The sequence below is a fragment of the Rhinatrema bivittatum genome, chromosome 18 (genome assembly GCF_901001135.1).
Source record: "Rhinatrema bivittatum chromosome 18, aRhiBiv1.1, whole genome shotgun sequence".
Taxonomy (NCBI): Eukaryota; Metazoa; Chordata; class Amphibia; order Gymnophiona; family Rhinatrematidae; genus Rhinatrema; species Rhinatrema bivittatum.
In genome coordinates this window covers 24,304,850-24,327,054 of record NC_042632.1, presented here as the reverse complement: position 1 = coordinate 24,327,054, position 22,205 = coordinate 24,304,850, and the positions used below count along the sequence as shown (strand labels likewise).

General features: G+C 41.3%; 1 long non-coding RNA gene across 1 annotated transcript in view; it reads left to right on the top strand.

Annotated features, from left to right (window-relative positions):
* LOC115079926 overlaps positions 1-22,205 on the top strand; it is a 138,800-nt gene that overhangs the window by 28,951 nt on the left and 87,644 nt on the right. The window contains exons 5-6 of the long non-coding RNA XR_003853448.1: positions 14,162-14,292; positions 14,648-14,768. This is a non-coding gene — a long non-coding RNA (uncharacterized LOC115079926). The remainder of the gene's footprint in view (positions 1-14,161; positions 14,293-14,647; positions 14,769-22,205) is intronic.

Here is a 22,205-nt window from a genome sequence, read left to right as displayed (position 1 = left end):
ATCGGATCTTTTAAGCCAGAGAGAAAGCATCTGGAGAGGATAAAGTATCTTGGGGAGAATAATCATTTTTATTACTGCACAACGCCCAGAAAGAGATAATGAAAAAGATCTCCATTGCTCTAATAGCCCTTAAACTTTCTGGAGAGTGGCACTTATATTCTGTAAATATAAGCTGTGTACAGTACAAGTAATGTAAACACCTAAATACTTCATGCCTTGATAGATACAAAAATAAATAAATAAAATGCCCTCCATATTCCACTTCAGAGGAAAAACATCCCTCCATGTTAGGGATAGCTCAGCATCGAGTGTGAATGCTGTAGACTTATCATAGTTAATTTTAAGTCTGAAAAAGAACAATACTTATTAATGCAGTACATGATGTTGCTCAAGCATGTTTGCGAATACTGTATAAACAAAAGTATATCATCTGCAAACATGCTTAGCCGCACCTGTTTCTTACCAATCGGTAGCCCCTGAAAAGAGACCAAATTTTTACATGTAAACCGTTTTGACCGACCAATCTAGTTGTAAAAGCGGTATATAAATCCTTTTAAATAAACAAATAATAAATATCATAAGAAGCTTGGGAAGACTGGATGGACCATTTCTATGTTTTTATGATACGCAGGTAAATGTGAATGCCTAGCACTTGAATGTACAGGCTTTTACTCACAGTTTGAAGAGGTGTTCCCGGCATGGATTGGAATTACATACGTACTTTTGCATTTTCAAAAGTATGTGTGTATTTCCCCTCTCAAAATATCTGTGCATAAATTATTTGTGCACACTATGGGGTAGATTTTAAAAGATGGGCGTCCGTGTCCATGTGGGCGCGCTTCCTGGCGCACACATTATAAAATCGGTGGGCCGCGTGCACATGCACGCTGGATTTTATAATCCGCGCACGCATGTGCGGGCGGCGCATGCAGGGAGGCCTAATTTTTAAAAAGTACGCACGGCAATTAGATCGGGCCTCTCCTAGTTCTCTCCCAATCTGCTTCAATTAAAGAGCAGTCTGGGAGGGAACTTTCCAACCCACCTACCTAACCTCCCTTCCCCTTCCCCTCTCCTCCACACCCCCTAAACCTAACCTACCTTACCTTTTTTTTTTTTTTTTTTTAATTATTTTGTAAGTTGCTACTCCTCCGGAGCAGAACCAACTTGTGTGCGCCGGCTGACTGCTGGCACGCACTTTCCGGGAACAGTGGCAAATGGCCGCTGTTCGGGCCACCTCCAGCCCCGACCCACGGACCGTTCCTTTTCTTGGGCCCGGCACTTCTGTGCGTAATGGGGATTATGCGCGTGGCTGGGTCCCTTTGAAAATGAGTGCAGCATACGTAAGGCCTGGCCACGGTCATAACCCGTTTTTTTTATGCGCGTGGCCCATTTAAAATTTACCTGTAAGTGCATGTACAAATTTTCCCTTTGAAAACTGGTATAAAGTCTATGCTTTGCACCATGCTGGCAATAACAAAATAACCTCCTTACTGTTTTATTTTTTTCTTGGTTGTCTTATAGCAAAAAGTCTATATTGAATTAATCTGAGTCAACTGGTATCATGTTGAGAGGCTGGGAAGGATGCAGTATAATTTGCTTATGTAAATCATAGGACTCAGGTTGCTTTAGGGCAATCATAGCGAGTGGATAATAATGCAGAGCTCTTCTAGTACATCAACAATTGTTTTCTTAGCTAAGAATTTGTACCACTAATGTGTTTTGCATTGTGCTGTTTTGTGGAGCCCTGCATAATATTAGCACATGCTTCTATTCCATGACAATAAGGAAAAGTAATTTGTTTCTGTCCATTTTAACTATCTTCACTGAAAAGTAATTTTCAAATCAATTTCACCTTCACTTATCACACTTAAGACTACGTGAAGATGTACAAAGATTCAATGCTCTTGTTTCCCTTTCTTTGTAATTTTATAAGTGGATACAGAACAGACGTCTGAGTACAGTGATATGCTGGGAACTCACATATGCTCCAAGTTCTCTTGCATTTATTGAGACCTTCAGCACTTTTGTCCATGTTTTTTGGGTCTGAGAGAAATTTTCAAAGCCACTTCTATGGGTAGAATAGTACTTTGCTCACAGAAATGGGCTTTTAGAAAATTGATCGCCCTATGTACAAGCAAACGTGTGGAGGGTCTAAATGCACATCAACATCCCTGTAATGACAAGAAGCATTCCTGCGAATGAGGTTAAAGAGGGGTTTGCACTTATGTTTGTGCTTTTGAATTTTCAAAATTATGTGCAGATTTTTTTCTCAGGAAAACTACCACACAAATTAGTAGGTGAGAGAATATGTGTGGATCATTTTCCTGGGACAGTTGTCAAGGTGAAAGTACACATGCACTTTTGCTTTGGAAATTGATGCAAAGTTTACGGGTAAAAAGTACCTGGAGACTTTGCACTTATGTGACCAGTCTTCAAATTACTCCCTCTATGCTTACCTTGAGTCTTCAGCATTTTCAGCTTTTGGGAATCTGTGTCATCGGTTCAAGTCTCCAGCACAATTCCTGAAATGTCTACAGCACTAAATTGAAAACCCATGAAAGATAGTCACCCCATGATCCCAAGACTTGATTTTCCAAGGGTTTTCTCTCATGTTGTGATGATGAAAAAGCCTTTGATGAATCAATTCTGATATAAAATTGGAGTCACTACACTTTTTATCCACATATGGACTTAACATACTGGAAAATCCTTAAGCTGCTTTGATTGATATGCCAAATTTTACTGTTACAAACTAGAAAACACTGTGGGCTTATGGTTGCCAACCAGTTGGTATTTGGCCAGCCTAGTCAATCTATGTTAAGGAAAGTCATTGGCCAGCATAACCTTTAAACTGTCAATGTAATTGCCAGTAACTCATCAATCACTTGCCTTCCAGTAGTAGTATTGATTCTTTCTCCTCCCCCTCTCCTCTGCATTCTGCCACCCCCTCTTTCAACTTCCTTTACTCATTGCTTCACTGTTTTGCCAACTTTTCTTCTAAAGTCCTTTCACTCCTTCCCCCTCTACTACCCCTTCTGTTCCTCCCATACAGTTCATCTCTATCCCAAAGCAGTAGCTTTGTACCAGATGGTCCTGGGCCCTGCCACGATGGCAAAAGAAGCTGCACTCAGACATGGGCACTGTGAATGTGAATCAGTGCACACTCACAGTGGCTTTTCCCTCTTTGGTACTACTACTACTACTACTATTTAACATTTCTATAGCGCTACATGATATATGCAGCGCTGTAGAAACAACACTAGAAAAAGACAGTCCCTGCTCAATAGAGCTTGCAAAAATACTGGACAAGACTTGGGGCATTTCATAAAGTAAGATAATGGTTAAAAAAGAAAAGAAAAAGAAAGTTAGTTATTGAGGCTAAAAGAGAGAATCAGGCATAAGATTGAAAAGCAGCCTCAACAAGGTGGGTCTTTAGATGGCATTGTGAGAGTGGGAGCATGATGCACCAGTTCAGAAAGACTATTCCAAGCACTTGGCACAGCCAGATGGAAAGCATGGAGTCGGGAATCGGTGGTAGAGGAAAACAGCACAGATAGAAGTGACTTAGCCGACAAGTGGAGTGCATGAGGAGGGGTGTAGAGGGAGATAAGAGAGGAAAAGTAGTGAGGTGCTGCAGAGTGAAAGCATTTGTAGGTGAGAAAGATGAGATTGAACTGTATGTGGGAGCAGATAGGGAGCCAATGCGGTGACTTCAAAAGAGAGTGACTTTGGCAAAAGATAAGTTGTACAGCTGAATTTAGGACAGATTGCAGTGGAGAGAAATAGCTTGACAGACCTGTGAGGAGCAGGTATTAATATTCTAAGCGAAAGGAAACAAGATAGTGGATAAGAGTTCTGGTACTATATTCAGAAAGGAAGGGTTGGATTTTGATGATGATATAGAGAGAGAAATGACGGGGTACATATCCAAAACTGACCATGTAAGTATATTCAGTGCCACTGTGAAGCCGCTGAATATATGCACATATATTTTGCACTTAGCTGGATGTCTACTCGGCCAAGTTTAAATCTGCTATATGGCATGTCTGAACTTACACGTATACTTATGCGGCTAAGTCCAAATATCAGTATTTAGCTGTATAAGTTATACGACTGACTTGCTTCATCCCAAATCTGTCCAGTACACACCTACTTTTTGTGCATTTCACTTTTAGCAGTATAAGGGACTTATACAGTTACGCAGCAGCCGCTGAATATAAGCGCATATTCAGGTGCCGCTACTTAGCTGCATAAGTCCCACTAAATAGTGCTGAACGCACTTTGAATGTCAGTCCCAGTATGTTTTTGCAGAGTTTTGGATATTCATAAAGGAGAGAGAGGAGTCAAAGATGATTCCTGGGTTATAGGTTGAGGGGACCATGTTATCCACAAAAATTGAGAAAGGAGGTAGGCTTGTGAGGAAAAATAAGAAGCTCTGTCTTGGCCATGTTGAGTTTAAGGTGGTGGCGGGGCATCCAGGCAAAAATGTCAGACAAGCAGTCCGAGATCCTGGACTGGATTTCTGGTGAAATGTCTGGTGTAGAAAGGTAAATCTGGGAGTCATCCAGCATAAAAATGGTATCGAAAGCCATGAAATCAGAGCACCAAAGGAATTAGTATATAGTGAGAAGATAAGAGGGCCCAGGACGGAGCACTGAGGCTCACCAATTGATAGTGGAATGGCAGTAGAGGAGGAACCACCATAAGAAATGCTAAAAGTGCAATGGGAGAGAAGAAAAGAATCAAGACAGGACAGAGTATCAAGGAGTAGATGGTGATCAAAGGTGTCAAAAGCTGCAGATAGGTGAAGGAGAATGAGGACAGAGTAAAGAGCTTTGGTTTTAGCCATAATGGAGAGTGAGGCAGAGGTCCAATGGCAGGAATTGCTAAGTTGGAAACTTTTCAAAAGAGTTTTGTATTTATGTCATGGCATGGGCCTATATCTGAATGCATTGTGAAGCCGGTCCCCTGTTTGGGTGGTTTAACCACATCCAGGGGTGCTATGGGTACTGGTCCAAGTCCAGATGGGGGAGAAGTTATCTTCCTGGGCCCTTGGCACAATCACTATTACTTTCTCAAATTCACACTCTAGCTCACAAATCTCCAGAAGGTTCCAGACTGTCCAAAGTATGAGCAAAGAAGCCAAAGCCAACAAAATAGGTAGGAAACAAGACTCAAACTATTGTCCATCCATCCAACCAGAGCACTGGGTATGACCTTTAAAAAAAAAAAAAAAAAAAAAAAAAAAAAAAAAAGTAATCAAGCTATTTGCATTTATTAATTTCACTCCATTAATACATTAGTGCTTTAATCCATTTATTTAGATCTTTTTCGGTATATATGAAAGCAGCTCACTGCTGTTCTTACTGCATTTGTTTCATTACATAATTCAGTAGTTAAGTTGGTTTTCAAGAAAGGGAGGTGGGAAATCTGAGTACATAATATGGATATCCAATGTGCCTGGTGAAAATTAAGTAAGAGAGAGTGTGAATAAATGTTACAGGTGAAAACCTGAGTCTGGACAGAGGGACAGATCTGAGAGTATCTATTGTTTCTTCCTGGATTAAGGAATCTAGGGTTGTCTGGGAAGAAATGTTATATTTGCAGAATACATTGTATTTAATTTCTCATGTATTCCCCCTTTGTGTCTGCCCTTAAACCCGGAATGGGAATTACATATATATGAAAATATACCCTCCCACACCAGCTTCTGTTACTTGAAAACTGGTAAAATGGTATTTTAAGACTGAGCAACAGAAAACTGTTGTACAAAGTTTATTTCTTTATTTCTCAATAAAATGCTCAAATCAGGTTACAGAGTGAGACATAGAACATAGAATTATAAAGTTTGTCACAGCATAAAAATAACAAATAAATCATTGCAAGTTATATCATCAGTATGACAGATCAAACATCCCAAAAATAAAAACATCCCGCTTTATCGGAAACAAATATCGGGCCTGATTCATGAGGGCATTTTCCCATAGACTCAGAATCAGGGTCATTGTGGCTCTAAAATACTGTTTTAGCTCATCTTCTCTCCATCTCCAGTACAACTCTTTCATTCATAGATGCGGAAAACATCTTGACAGGAAAGAGTTTAGATTCATGCGAGAGTTATGATGGCGCCCATAGCTAGGAATGAAGCTCTGTGCCCCTTCAGTCACATTCACGACTGGGCATTCTTTGGCAGCAATTTGCCAAGAGGACAATCTAAAAATCACTGAGTGAGCCTCATGTTTTGCACCCAGTTTAAAGCTAAGTCCATATTTCTGAGAAATTGTTTACCTGGCAGTTACTGCACGCTGGTTTTCAGTTTAGCCTGCAATATCGTTACTATAAGTGCTTGGCCTTACTGTATAATTTCTACATGGAACATCACTGCAAAATATATGATCATTTTGTGGTAAACACTAAAATTGAAAATAGTTTCCCTCCTCCCCCGATACACACTAGTATATATTTTAGCAAGAGGGCTTGAATTTGGAATTATAGAGGACCTTTCAGAAACATTACCCATTTCCAGCAGAAAATTATTTCACAGCAGGAAAACATAACTGAGTGACAAGAACAGCAGAATCACTTAACTAAATGGGAGCAGCTCTGAAGCAATTCAGTATTTTACAGAATCTGTTTTCGATCTTTTTGTCAGCTTGGAAGCTATTGGTTTGGTTTTATGAGAGAGAAGAATGGAGCTTCATGACTGAATCCTTCCTGGGCTTTGTATATTACTATACATGTAGCATTTATTGCCCTCATTTGCCATGGAATACATCACAAGTTAACATATTATCCATCATAAAAAACTAAGAAAACACACTGGCACCCATAGTGGGTTTCAGATAAAATGCATTGAATCAGTTTTCTTATAGTATTAGTGATGTGCATTTGTTTAAAACAAATGACACATCTGAAACAAAGGGAAATAAATATGAAATAAATGGGGTACTTCCCACAAATGAAAGACATCCTAATCATTTCATTCATTTAGCCCTCATAGAGGTTTATGGCTCCTTAAAGTCTATTGAATCAAAGGATTCTAAGGATGGTCATTGGAAGTATCCATAGCAACAAGCCCTTGTCTGTGACTCATGTGTGACCTCACAGCCTTGTCAGGAAGTGTTGGCAAGGAGACGAGAATGAAGCATTTTTCCAATTTAACCTATCGCTGCTCAGTGGATGCAGCGATGCTGATCCTGAGTTCTGAGCATGTGCAAACAGGACAGTGCATTATTTCTTAGAGATTTACTTTTGGTTGAGCTCTCATAAGAGTGTTCAATTGTGCTTTTGCTTTTGTAAGACACTAGAAATATTTAAAATCCTTTTGGCTTTTCTTCCTCTGCACTTATACATTAATACGGATAAGTAAGCGTAGCTTATAATCAGGCTATTGCACACGTCATAGAAATGTTACGAAAACGAAACTTAGGTAGACATTTCATAGCAGCAAATGAATTATCAATACAGTACATAATTTTTAAAAGGGCAAAATGGCAGTGCGTTCCACTGTGTGTCAATATGTCAGTACATATTCAATATGTCAGTACGCATTCAATATGTCAGTACATATTCAATATGTCAGTACGCATTCCAGTGCGTGTCAGTAGATCAGTGCGTTTCAAGATGGCTGTGCGTTGCAATGCTGGCTCAGGGAAACAGAGGGTTCTCGGCACGGCAGACCAGGTGAATGTCTGTTGCAAGGTAGGAATCTGAGCTCCTACACAACTGTCACACTATCCACTGAGAAAAGAGGGCTTGGCAGTTTGTCACAGTGTTTGGGTAGAATGAAGGCGCAGGCAAGGTGGGAAAGATTGGGGACCAGTTCCAGTGGACCAGCTGTGCCACAGTGCCAATACAGAGGGGTTTTTTTTTTTCTCTGTTTGGATCTGCAGAGTGCACTGCAGCAGAAAGCAGGCAGGTGGCCTCTTTGTTAGTTGATCCTATGGCTATCAGTAGTGCATAGAGGAAAGCAATTTCAGCTGTTCCGTGTATGTACTAGAGAATAGGATGACACTGCATTGTGTCTGTGTGTATAGATCACATTTACACATAGCGTGATACAGTCAGTAGTGTTGTACACTAACGCTATAGTTTCATTCAAAGTAATAAAGATTTTTAAAAATCCCTATCATCCAAATCCCCAGTATGCACTGCAGTGAAAAATCAAAACATGTCAGGAAAAGGTAGAGGCTGAGAGAAGAACATAGGTGGCAAAGGAGGCCCTAAAAGAGGGAGTCTCCCACGTAAAATAGAGGGATATATTTATATATTTTCAAATTGAAAATGGCAGGAGAGGCAGGCAGTTCCAGCAAGAAGAAATTGAAGTATGGAGAGGATGTGTCACCACCACTACCTGTTTCTCTCCCTGTTGTTTTAGAGGGGAGGGAAAGGGCAGGCTGTAGCAGCAGCAGGGCAGAGAGGGAGAAGTGCAAGTCCTAAAATCACGAGCAGCACAATCTTCTTTACACTGAAGAAGCAGCAGAAATTGCATTGGCATCAGCAGAATCTCCTTTTAAAGGATTCTCTAAAGAAAAAAATCAGGCAGCTATTAGCTGAAAATAGTTTTAGAGGATTAGTTACCGGTATGTTAACCCCCATTTCAGTGATGGAGGAGAGAGGAAACTGTGATGTTGGTGAGGAAGATCAGGTGACAGTGCTGTAACAGAGCATGAGTGATGCCCCTGCTGCTGTTTCTTAGGGTCCTCCCATCTCCACCTCTACTCCAGTGCCAGCATCATCCACCCAAGGATGTAGACAAGGGATCATGGAAGAAATCTGTAATCTGGAGGTACCTCCAAGTCAGGGAGCGCCTGCCCTTGGTTTGGTGTAATTATTGTGCCAAGGATATTAGCTGAAGCAAGCAAGTGGGGGACACACTTCTCAAGTGGTTTTCATATTGTTGTGCAAGCTTCTATTTTACCCTTGATTGATTTTTGTGACTACATCTATTTGGATTTGCCTTCTTCAGTAGTGAGACCATTAGAGCTATTGATTAATTCTGCTGCCCATATGATCTCTGGCTTACGTCAGACAAAACACATCTTTCCAGGGCTCATGGACCTGCATTGGCTGCCTATTCAGCAGCATATTGTTATGAAACCTCCTGTAGCGGTACTACGGGAGGCTCCTTACCTCTTCCTGGAGGCCGCTCCAAGCCAGGGTCTCACCTGTGAACTGTCCAGGATTTGCTCCAGGGCCTGGGAGACCTCGATGTCCTTGGGGCCTGCCTGAGGCTGCTTGAGTTTGCATGGACTTCCTGGTTTGAGCCACGCCCTTCTCCCTAGGGGCCGGCCCGCAGCACTTCTCCGTAGTTATAGGGCCAGCTAGGTGTGGGCCTGCCAAACTCCTCCCAGGGAGTCGTCGGTCTGCAGCCCTATAAAAGGACTTCAACTTCAGTCAGTCTTTGCCTTGCATCAGAGTGACTTCCCTCTGGAGGCTCTTGCCTGCCAGAGCCTTGTAAGGTCTTCTATTCTCCGTGGAGCTCCTCGTCTCGTCTGCTTTAATACCACGTCTTTGTGTCTTGATGACTTGCTTGAGGTCCCTGACCATGTCCTGATGTTCTGCCATGATCTTCCTCGTCCTGATGTGTCTGCCTGCCAGGATGTTCTTCCCTGCATCTTTGTCTGGCGCTCCTGAGCCTTCCATTCCTGCATAGCCGTGGTTCTCGGATGATATCGTGCCCGAGAATGGATTGGCCTGCAGGTGGGATTCGTCCCTGTGCTCCTGAGCCTCTGTTCCCGCCAGCCTTGGGGGAAGCTTCGGATGACTCTGGCTTCGTCATTGGAGTTCCTCCTTGCCTGGGTCTTTCCTGCGCTTGTCCCGCTCCCCTGGGACAGGGTGGTCCGTGACCAGCCCATTGGGTCCGCCCGTGAAGGTGGGCTGAGTAGGGCGCCCTGAGAGACAGTGCCAATGTCCTCCTGCCTTATGTCTTGTCTTGTTTGGATCAAGTTCCTTGTCATGCTTGTGATGCCATCGCATCAACCCAGTCTCGTCCGAGATGCCCTCGCATCCATCATAGTCCTGTCTATGTGTCAAGGCCTCTGTCTGCCCTCAACCTCAGGCCGGCCTGCTGCTCCATGCCGATTCAAGCGGCAGGTCCAAAAGGACTCAGAACAGTCTGAGGACCGTTCCCCTACCAACATCATCTGTTGGCTCTAGGATCTTACAGGCCCGGCAGAGGGTAAGACCGTGTTTAGCCCTGCTGGGACATGCCGTCACCCCTCAGTTCAGCCTTGGATTCGTCTGGGGTCGGGTTGAGGCCCAAGAGCACACTAAACACCCCTGTTCTCAACACATATTTATTAAAATTTAAATTATTGCACTTTAACGGGACCTCTTGGGTAAATACCATTTTGTGCACTTACCAACCCACACGAAATTTAAGATCATCCTAGCGAGTTTTTTTTATATGTCCCTTCACTCAAACGCGCTTGTCTTTTTTCAACCTGGGAATGTTCATTTTCAGTGGCAGCTCCATCACACTGGAATTCTTTTCCAGAAACCTTGTATCAGGAAGAAGATTCAAAATCATTTAAGACTTTGTTACCACTCCACCTTTTTAGACTGGCATATTTTTAACAAGGTTTCAGAAATTTTTTTTCTTATCATTAAGCCACCAATCAGTCTGTGTAATCTTAGTTTTGTTTTAAAGTCATTCATTTTATTTTGCTTGTTTTATTATTTATTTTTATGGCTTTATGTAACTTATTACCGTGTATGTACCAATATGTACATTGCTTAGTGCTTTACTGCTTAAGTGATGAATAAATGTTAATACAGATAAAAGATAAAGATTCTACTAATGTTGGGATGTTGCATCATCTGCAGAACCAGCATCCACTACAGCTGTCAGCTGGGAATGGTAGTACTAGTACTAGTCAGGGGACCCCTTCTTCCATTCAGAGGACACTGTTTGAAAAGGGGAAGAGTGCTCCCCAAGCTGCTCCCACACCCTTGGCGGCTTCTACTAGTCAAGTGGCAGCCCCCTGCCATGTGTCAGAAGGCACAACCCACAATGGAGGATATGGGGTGGTGTTCGGGGAAAGAGGCAGACTGCATTAAAGGTCGTAATGAAGGGCATCGAGGAAATGATTGCCCTTGATGACCAGCCCCTGCAGATAGTAGAGAATGTGGGTTTCAAGCATTTGCTGCAGGTGTTAGCTCCGAATCACAAAGTCCCCTCCAGGATCACATTTAGTAGAAAGGTAATCCTCAGCCTGTACAACCAGTGCCATAGTCACATCCAGGCACTGTTAACCAAGGCAAAGGGGAGCAGTGTGCATTTCACCAGCAACATCTGGACCGCTATGAACGTTTCACAGTCTTTCCTCTCTCTGAAGGACCTGGCTGAGGCAGGGGCAGGCATCAGTTCTAGAGGGGACCAAGTGTCTTTGCTGCACACCCACTTGATGGATGAGGTCCATACCTCGGGTAATATTTTAGCAGCCATTAGAGAGATGCTGGAGGGCTAGCAGCTAGACCAGAGAGCCATGCCTTGTTTACTGTTCTCAATAATGTTAAAACACAAGTAATTACATTGGAACATATGTCTGAATATGAAATTATTTTGCAGTCAGGGAATATAACCTTCCACTGCTGCTCTGCCCTCTCACCTGCTACTCTGCTGCCAGAAGTAATTGATTTAGAAACACCCGATCATAATTGAGTAATAGTAATGGAATATGAACTGTAGCCCAGGGAAGGATTAAAAGGGTCTGTAACCTCTCACAAAGGTTACAGACTTTCCCCTGCTACTTGGTGGCACCCCAAATCACAGTTAGGCACAGTGTCAATGAATGACCACCTATACACTTTGCTTTCTCCTGTAAATTGGGTTTTTTCTATTCTTTTCTTTCACTCTAAGTTTTGAAACAAGGAGCTTCAGATTCTCTGCCTTCTCTCTGTCTAAAATCCAGCAGAGGAATGACTGAGAACAAAATGATCACTGCTCTTAATTTTACTTTCACTTAAAAAATAATGGTCATGACAAATAACTACTAGCTGGGATAAGAACATAAGAAAATGCCATACTGGGTCAGACCAAGGGTCCATCTGTTTCCAACAGTGGCCAATCCAGGCCGTAAGAACCTGGCAAGTACCCAAACGCTAAGTCCATTCCATGTTACCATTGCTAATGGCAGTGGCTATTCTCTAAGTGAACCTAATAGCAGGTAATGGACTTCTCCTCCAAGAACTTATCCAATCCTTTTTTAAACACAGCTATACTAACTGCACTAACCACATCCTCTGGCAACAAATTCCAGAGTTTAATTGTGCGTTGATAGGCTGCTTGAAAAGGTGCTAAACCATTATTGGTTTTGCTTCTTCTATTCCTAATTCCAAAACAGCTGCACTCTGGCTTCAAGCCTAAAAAATATATTTCTTTGCATCTCTTATAGACCTTAAAGTGACCAAACCAAATGACCAAAACAGATTCAGATTTTTTGGGGGAGGCTATGGTCATTTGATATAGTTGCCCTAAACTGAAAATCAACTTTTGCCATGTTTTCCATTTAGATTGAAACAAATGCACATCCCTAGTGTTTTAGTTAAAAATTAAAAAAGGGCACACAAATTAAAAGTTGTTTGCCCTTAAAGGCAACCAACACTGCTAAATATACAAAGGAAATTCTGTATTTACTTGGTGAAATATCATGATTAGTATATAAATGCCACAATTAATCACTAGAACATATGTGTCTCTCACATGAAGTCCTTAAAAGAATTCTTTTTCATAGCCTAAGCATTCCTGTCAGTCAGCCTTTATTGTTACAGTGTGTTTCTGGCTTTTATATATTGAAATTAATAAGTCACAGCCCTAAGGCATAATCCATGTCTACAACAATGAAACACAAATGAACTTGAACATGAAGTCAATCAGCTACATAAAATGCACTGCAGAGTTATCCCTAGCCACATGCTGCATCTATAATTCCTACTTGTTCTGTCTTTAGAGCTCCCCTATAAGTCAGTGTAGTTGACAGAACTACAAGGAGTTTTCAAGGCTGGTTCTAAGCTGATTTGCTAAATATTACATACAGCATAGGGTCTTCTGCAAACACGATTTTTTTCCATGCTGTGCCTATGGAACAAATTCATTATTAAATAGTATCTATAGGTTGTTACCTATTTTCACATTCACCATTTATACACACACTGTAGTATGGTTTCACCTTTAATTTATTTTCTTTTCGTTTTTAGTGTGAACTAATTTTTTAGTGCACACTAAATCGAGTTAGTGCACACAAATGTGATTTAGTGCACACTAACTCGGTTTAGTATACACTACAAAAAAAATAAAACAAAAATAAAACAAAATACAAAAAAAAAACTATTTTCTGGCCACACATCCCTTATGTTCATCCCTCATATACTTTTTTTTCTTCTTTGGTCCAGCAGATTCTTTTTGCTCTTCTGGAATTCCAGCTAATTCAGATCCCGCCTTTCCAGGGGTTGCAATGTTATGAGTCATCATTTCCATGTTTGACTCCACTTTTTTCTCTAGCTTACTCATTATACTGACAATCCTACCTGTGGAAGCCACTGTACTCCCCTTTGTTAAGGTTGGCACAATCTATTTATTTATTTATTTATTTATTTAATTAAACATTTTTATATACCGGCATTAGTTGTGGACATCATGCCGGTTTACATCAAAACTGGTAAAGTATGGAAGTTACATTTTAACAGGGAATTAGAAACTGGGAGGAGGGTAAATAATTAAATAGGATAGACGAGAAATAACAGTAACATTAACATGGTTCCTCGGTGTGAACGAGGAGAGAGGATAACAACATATGGTTAACAATCTAGCGCTCTCTTTAAGATATTTCTAGTCAGTGTTAATAGTATGTGTATAGAGGAGAGCAGACAAGATGTAGCCCAAAGCAATCCTGAATAGGGATCTTTCATTCCCTTTCCCCTAAGAATATTTCCTCAACTTTATACTTTTTAAAGATAAACATGAATAAGACAAATGTGGGAACATGATACATTTTAGAATGGGATTTTCTTTTTGCAACCAATCCAGATCCACATTTCTGGGACACATTCACTGAAGCTTGCATCAGTTCACAAGTGTGAAACCCTGCAACAAAACTCTTTCTGGCACAGTCACAGCTTATGACCATCAAAAGTATTTCCTCTGCTGTTTAATTTGCAGATGTGTCCCCTGGAAACTGTAACCAAACAATTTAAAATAGGTGTTAAAGTGAAACCAGACAGAACCAGGATCAGGATGGAGCCCAGACCAGCTGGAGATCTGAAATAAAGGGAAGCAGAAGACTGCTTCAGGTAGTACTCAAAGCCACACTTCTAGCTACCAGGGATTGGTTGTCCAGTCAAAATGGGTTGCAGAGGAACAGGAAGTTTTTTTTGCAGCAACCTGAAAGCTGACCCGCCCTCTTGCCATCAGATTTGCCTCATGCTGAACCTTGAATGTCTAGACTCTTTGCATCTGTTACTGCAGTCTTGTCATTCAGGCCTTTCAGTTCCTTCCTGCAGTTCTATCACTGCTAATGTTTATTATTTCTGCTGCTGCTTTTGACCTGGTTTCCTGACTCTGGTTCCTGACCTAAAATTGTAGCCTGCTTCCAGTACCTGTTCCAATCTTGTAACCTGCCTGCTCTTTCTAATTGTTGGCCTGCAGGACAGCCTAGGAACCAGATCTGCTCCTGCTCTTGTTACCAGCTGATTCCAAGGTCCAGGTCTTTGTCAACCTGAGTGAAACTATTGACTCCTGGATGTTTCCCTGCCCATGCCTGAGCCCCGTAAGTACCTAAAGGGTGGGAACCATATGGTAGGTTACTACTTCTGTGCAGAGAATCTGCAGCTTTTTGAAGAAGGTTGCTACAAAAGGCATTGCTGAATTCTTGTTTGGAGACAATTTCGACATGACTACTATATAGTAGGCCCAAATTAGACAGTAGCGAGATAAGGCCTTTTAGTGTTCCAGCAGGTATTGATATGCTTATGGTTGAAGAGGTAATCTGTCCCCAGAAACTGACTGTAAAAAAACTTGGAGTTCAACTAAAATCTATCTTGATAGATGTGTATATGGCACAGAGAGTGGGAAGAGTTTTTGCCAAATTAAGATTTATTTGGAAATCTGTTCAATTCTTGAGTAGGACTCATTGAAAGAGGTGAACTCCCAGACTGAGGCTGCCATTTCTGTGGTGATTTTACTAGCTCACTTATAATAACGTATTATTTCTGGGACTTCTAAAAAGCAGCATAAATAAATTTAAAACTAGCCCAGCATTCTGCTGCCAGGCTTGTTCCAGAGAGATCACACAAACAAAGGGTGACACCCTTGCTGAGGAAGCTTCAGTAGTCACCAGTACAGACTATGAATTAATTTTAAGAACTGTATCTTAATCGCAAATGGACCTATTTATTTTTGTAAATGAGTGATTGAAGGTCAGGTCAAGAAGCATTGCTATGTATTCTCTCATTACATGAGTTTAGATGAACAGTTAAAATAAAAAAACTTTCTCAGTACAACAAAATTATGTCTCATTCTGGAGGGAACCGAAGACCTGCGTTTTAAAACTTCTTAATATTTTTCCAGCTGACTTGTAACTTGAGAGGTAGGCAGTGTTCCCAGTTGCTTGGGAAATTTGTTTTAGGCTGTAGCCAAATTCTAGATATGAGAGATCCTAAATTCTATGAGATTATGGTTGTGGGCTTTAAAGTTGGTTATCAGATTTTAAGATTTCTATAATATTGTTTTAATTAGTGATATGTAAGGCTGTCACCAAGTGACCCTTAGCTGAGACATTAGAGTCCTTATGGACAAATGTATAATGAGATCCGAGTGTATAGTATTTCTAACATTGGGAGGAGTCTAGTGAGTGGTATGTTTAATAAAACTCATAATCCCACAGGTTCTTGTCCATCTCCTATGCTAGCAATGTGCTGAAGCTCAAAAGAAAGCACTCAGGTACCTAGGATATAGGGAGGTTTTTGGGATCCCAAAGGATCCTGAGGTGACCCAGAGGTACAGAGGGAACAATGGCATCTTTTCCATACTTCTAGTGTTTCACTGAAAAGTTATCTAGAATGGATAACTGGTGGATTTTTCTGTTGGGAATCAAAGGGAGGACTATCTTCAAGGAAAAATCCTATAGATTTGCTGTTTGAAAGAGAACTGGAACTTGTGTTTCTGCCTGAAAATACTGATCTGCAACAAGTATATGGGTACTGATAGGGGGAAGCCCATGGAGGGACTCTCTACAGAAAGTGCCTTTTGCTAGGGTAAGGAGTGGTTGATGAAAAATTCTCCAGTGTAAAAATCTGCATTGGCTGTGATTTCTGTTTAGATTACATCAGATGCTTTTGCCACTGTAAAAGGATGTATTTGAACAGCACAAGATGGTGTGCCAGACAGTGTGCTTATTGGAAGGTATTAGAAGAGAGACCAAAAGATAAAAAGGCCTTGAAAGTCCTCCCCCCCCCCCCCAATCAGAAAAGAACGCCAAGAGCAATGGATCACAACCTGGCCCCCTGCTTCAAACTAGACAGAGGAATAAAGATTGGCTGGTCTTTACCTTGATAATGTATCACACTCACCAGTGCAGGACATGAAGATTTTTTTTGGAGATATGTTCCTTGCTTGAAAATTACACCATGACTACCATCTACCCTGAGCAGAAGTGAAGTTTGCAAAATTTTCCCACAAGAGAGGCACCTCAGACAAGTGATATGGACATTGGAGTCAATATGATCACACATCAGACACTTAGGGAGTCATGATATCACTTCCAAGCATGAAACCAGGTTTAAGCAAGCCCCAAATTGGAAGCACCCTGGCCCTGATGAAGTGCCCAACTTTTGGCTAAAATATTTGACCTCTCTCCACCAAAATGTGGCTAACTGGAAAAAAACAATTGATCAGACAGCCAGAATTAATTCCACGCTGGCTAATAACAGGAAGAACACTTCTCCTGTTAAAGGGTGAGCCAAATAATGTCCTAAAAAACTATTGTCCAATAACTTGTTTCCCTACAATGAACAGTATAAGCTGTTCACTGCAATTGATGCAGACAGAATGTATCACCACATCTATTCTAATAAAATACTGGCAATAGAACAGAAAGGTAAAAAACAAAGATCCTATGGAACCAAAGACCAGCTAATGGTGAATAAGTCAAAACCTCAATATAGCATGGACTGATTATGAGAGCCTTTGATAGCATCCCACACTCCTGGATAATAAATTGACGAATTAAACCAAGTGAATTGTATACTGATAGAGCACATCAAGGTCACCATGAAAATGTGACACTCCACCTGAATTATCAGGATGGACAATATGTCATCTCAAATATTAAAGTTCAGTAAGGAGTATTTTAGGGAGATTCCCTGTCATTGCTTTTGTTTTCTCTAATATAAAACCTACTGAATACTCTCATTAACTCCTCGGGTTATGGAATTAGCCTTAATCCTAGAGCAATCAATCCCCTACCAATGGTATCTTGCTGTTTGTTGATGATTTGAAACTCTACAGTTCTTGTAATGCTCATTTAGCAGAATAACTTCACGTGGTAAAGAGTTTCTCAGATGACATCAGGATGACATTTGGTTTGGACAAATGTGAAAAAGCAACTTTCCATAAAGGAAAATTAAGTAAAACTGAAAACATCTCCCAGACTGACGATTGCAATTTAAAGGAACTGGAGCAGGAAGGTATATATAAATATTTAGGAGTAGATGAGGGTGGAAATATCCAGCATAAATTATTGAGCTAAAAGATGAGTAAAGAATGCTATAGGAGGGTGAAGCTGATATTGAAGAATACTTTAACAGCACAAAATAAGATACAAGCTGTTAACCAGCTTTCAATTCCTGCATTATCATACAGTTTTGAAATAGTAAACTGGCCTCATAAATATCTTGAAGAGCTGGATGTAAAAACAAGAAATATTCTCCATGCCCATCAGTAAGATCCAGTATGCCGAGATTGGAGATCCAATCTTGAGGCATCATGCTTGGTTCCAGAGATTTTTTGAATAAGTCTTTCAGGGGACCTGCCAGCACTTCTCTGTGCTCCTTTAGTATCCTGGAATGTATCTCATTAGGCTCCATGGCCTTGTCCACTTTCAGTTTTGTTAGTTTCACTCACTGTCTTCTATAAATGGGGTTGTATCTATCCCATTGCTATCCGCACACTAATCAACCAGCAACAGTCCTCCTCCAGGGTCATCTTTGGTGAACCCAAGTATTTTGTTTAATATTTCTGCTTTTTCTTCATCTTTCTCCATACAATGACCCTTATCTCTTTTCAAAAACACTTCTGGCCTTTCTCCTTTCCCTGATATATTTGAAAAATGTTTTGTCACCATGCTTTGGCGATTCTTCCACTTGAGCTTTTCTTGAGCTTTTGCTATCCTGATTTCTTTCCTTGTCTCTAAGTTTATCCAGATATTCTTCTCTGTCCTCCTCTTTTCGAGTTCCTTTGTATTTTTGAATGCTGATCTTTTTGCCTTTATTTTTTCAGCTACATCTTTTAAGAACTATATCGGGTTCCTTTTCCTCTTATTTACTTTTCTTACATAAATATTTGTTGCTTAATAATATGCTTAATAATAGTTCCTTTTAATTTGGCCCACTCTTGTTCCTCTTCACCCAATTTCCCCTAGAATTTTAGCTCCAAATCAAGGTACTTCCCTAATTTAAGACAGTTTGTAGTTTTGAAATCCAGGTCTTTGATCTTTGTTTGATTTTTCTCCGACTTGGGTGCTGTATCAAACCAGTCTGTCTGATAATCACTGGTATCAGATGGACACCTACCCAGACATTAAGAGCATCAGGTCCAATTTCGCTGCTCCCTTCGTGGGTTCCATCACCATTTGCCTAAGCAGAAAATACTTGAAGAACATCTATAATCTCTCTACTACTTACAGATTCTACTGCATGGATATTCCAATCCACATCTGGCAGATTAAAATTTCCAAAGAGCAATTCCCTTTCCTTCCTACCTTTTTCATGTTTTCAGCCAGATACTATTTTAGAGAAAAGATAGCATTACCTCTGCCAGTGTTTGTGGTGCTTAAGAAGATAAGAACATAATACATTGCCGTACTGGGTCAGACAAGGGTCCATCAAGCCCAACAGTGGCCAATCCAGGCTACAAGTACCTAGGAAGTACCCAAACACTAAGTAGATCCCATGTTACTGATGCCAGTAATAGCTGTGGCTATTCCCTAAGTCAACATGATTAATAGCAGTTAATGGACTTCTCCAAGAACTTATCCAAACCTTTTTTAAACCCAGCTACACTAACTGCACTAACCACATCCTCCGGCAACAAATTCCAGAGCTTAATTATGCGTTGAGTGAAAAAGAATTTTCTTTGATTAGTTTTAAATGTGCTAACTTCATGGAGTGCCCCTAGTCCTTCTATTATCGGAAAGAGTAAATAAGCGATTCACATCTACCTGTTTTAGACCTCTCATGATTTTAAAGACCTCTATCATATCCCCCCTCAGCCGTCTCTTCTCCAAGCTGAACAGCCTTACCTCTTTAGCCTTTCCTCATAGGGGAGCTGTTCCATCCCCTTTATTATTTTGGTTGCCCTTCTCTGTACCTTCTCCAGTGCAACTATATCTTTTTTGAGATGTGACCAAAATTGTATACAGTATTCAAGGTGTGGCTTCACCATGGAGTGATATAGAGGCATTATGTCATTTTTTGTTTACCATCCCCTTCCTAATAATTCCTGTCTGCTTTTTTGACTGCTGCAGCACACTGAGCCGATGATTTCAATGTATTATCCACTATGATGCCTGGATCTTCTTCCTGGGTGGTAACTCCTAATATGGAGCCTAACATCATGTAACTACAGCATGGGTTATTTTTCCCTATATGCAACACCTTGTACTTGTCCAGATTAAATTTCATCTGCCAGTTGGATGCCAAATCTTCCAGTCTCACAAAGTCCTCCTGCAATTTATCACAATCCGCTTGTGATTTAACTACTCAGAATAATTTTGTATCATCTGCAAATCTGATAATCTCACTTGTCTTTTCTAGATCATTTATAAATATAGGGATCGATTTTCAAAACCACGCACATCCATTTGCTCACGGTTCCTGGCACGCACATGTGGACACGCTGATTTTATAACATGTGGCCATGCACATAACTCCCATTTTTTACGTGTGGCAGGCTTTTAAAATTTACTTGATATTGAAAAGCACCGGTCCAAGTGTTGTGTCTGTCGGTTCCCGACGCCCTCTCTCCGCCCTCCTTACCTCTTTGGCACCTCCCTCTTCGCCGGCGGGAAGATTGGCTGCCGCAGCATCCTTCTGCCGAAGTCCTCCGGCGTCCCCAGACCGGCCAAACGCTGCAACCTGCCGCGTTTCCTAGAGGCCTAGGGGCGTGCGTGGCGGGCCCTGACTGAAGTACCGGCGATGGCATGAACCTCAGGGGCGTCCCCCAGTGATGACGTCACCCGCGACGGATATATAAGGTCTTATAATTTGCTAACTGATTGAGTTAGCAAAGGTACGGGTTCGGGTTACTCTACCTAAGCTACTCTGCCTCCTCAGACTTACCAGGGGTACCTGCTCCTCGGAGGCCTCACTCGCTCTTCGAGGGCCCTCGTTCCCAGACTTGCTCCGTATTCTCTTCTGCCTGGAAGTCATCACTGCCAACTTCATCAGTGAGTTACCATCGCTCTCAGAGCTTTCCCTGGAACCAGGTTCTTACTCCTCGAGGGCCTATAAATTCCAGCTCCTGGGCTTCTATGAGATTGTGTGAGTGTTACCATCAGGTTCGGTACATGAACTCTGCATACCTTGCCTACTCACTATATTTCAGTTTCTCTACAGCTCAGCCTCCAGGGATCGCTGTTCTAGTATCTGAGGGACTACAGCCCATCGGGCATTCCAGCTCACTACTGCCACCTCTGGTGGTTCAGTATACTGTCTAATAAAAGAACTAGTGTGTGTCTCCGTATTCTGAGCCTGGCTGGTGGTCCCCCCCGGGGGAATGATCATCTGCCACTGGTCCAAGGATCCACCCTTAACTCTCCTAAATAACTAGCAGATTGCTAACTCCTAACACATTACCAAGTACATATTCCAGAGGCACTCCACTGTTTACACTTTTCCACTGAGAAAACTGACCATTTAATCCTTTACTCTCTGTTTCCTGTCTTTTAACCAGTTTGTGAGTTTTTGAATGCATTTATGGGTAAAAAAAAACCAGTTTTATGCATATAAATGGCCTTTTGAAAATTGCCCAGGTGTTGTATATTCCTTCGATGATATAGGGCCCTGCTCGCCTAAATCCGCCCAAAACCGGGCGGATTTAGGCGAGCAGGGCCCTGCGCGCCGGTGAGCCTATTTTACATAGGCCTACCGGCGCGCGCAGAGCCCCGGGACTCGCGTAAGTCTGATGCGCCAGCAAAAGTACGCCTATTCGCTCGGTTTGAAAATCTACCCCTTATTGTATTTTGGACCCATGTCCATTTCCCCTAATTTACTTGTTGAGGGAAGAAATTGGTAGTATATTTGTTTCTTTGATTAATTCCTCACTAAAATCAGGGGTGGTTCCATTAAAGTTTAAACAATCCACAATTCAAATTCACCCTGTTTAAAAAAAAAAAAAAAAGTACCTTGCGATCAGCCATCAAGTTATCGCCCTATTTCAAATTTGTTTTGTATGGCCAAGTTGTTGGAAAATAGTTTTTTCTCAATTATCTGACTTTCTTGAAGCTAATCAGATTCTGCATCCTTGTCAGTGTGGTTTCAGGCCCCATCTTGGTACTGAAACCCTTTTTAGATTGGTGTTGGATTTTTTGTTACAAATTTTAGATAAGGGTGGAGCAGTAAAAGGTCTGTTTCTTGATGTAGTGTCAGCGTTCGCCAATGTATTTCATTCTATTTTATTACAGAGGTTGGAGCATATTGGGGCATCAGGGATGGTTCTCCAATGGTTTCATTCCTATTTTGTCTCGAGCCATTAACAGGTGTCTAAGGCTGGTGAGTTGTCTGATTGGATTCCCGTTTCGAGTAGGGTCCCTCAGGGTTCTATTTTGCAGCCTTTCTTTTTAATATTTACATGAGGCCTCTTTGCTCTCTATTAGATGACCTTCAGGTCCCTTTTAAGGTGTATGCAGATGATCTGCAATTATAGTTTATTGTAAATGCTGATCTTTGCCTGACTATTAACAAAATTGATAGTTGCATGCAGGCATTTA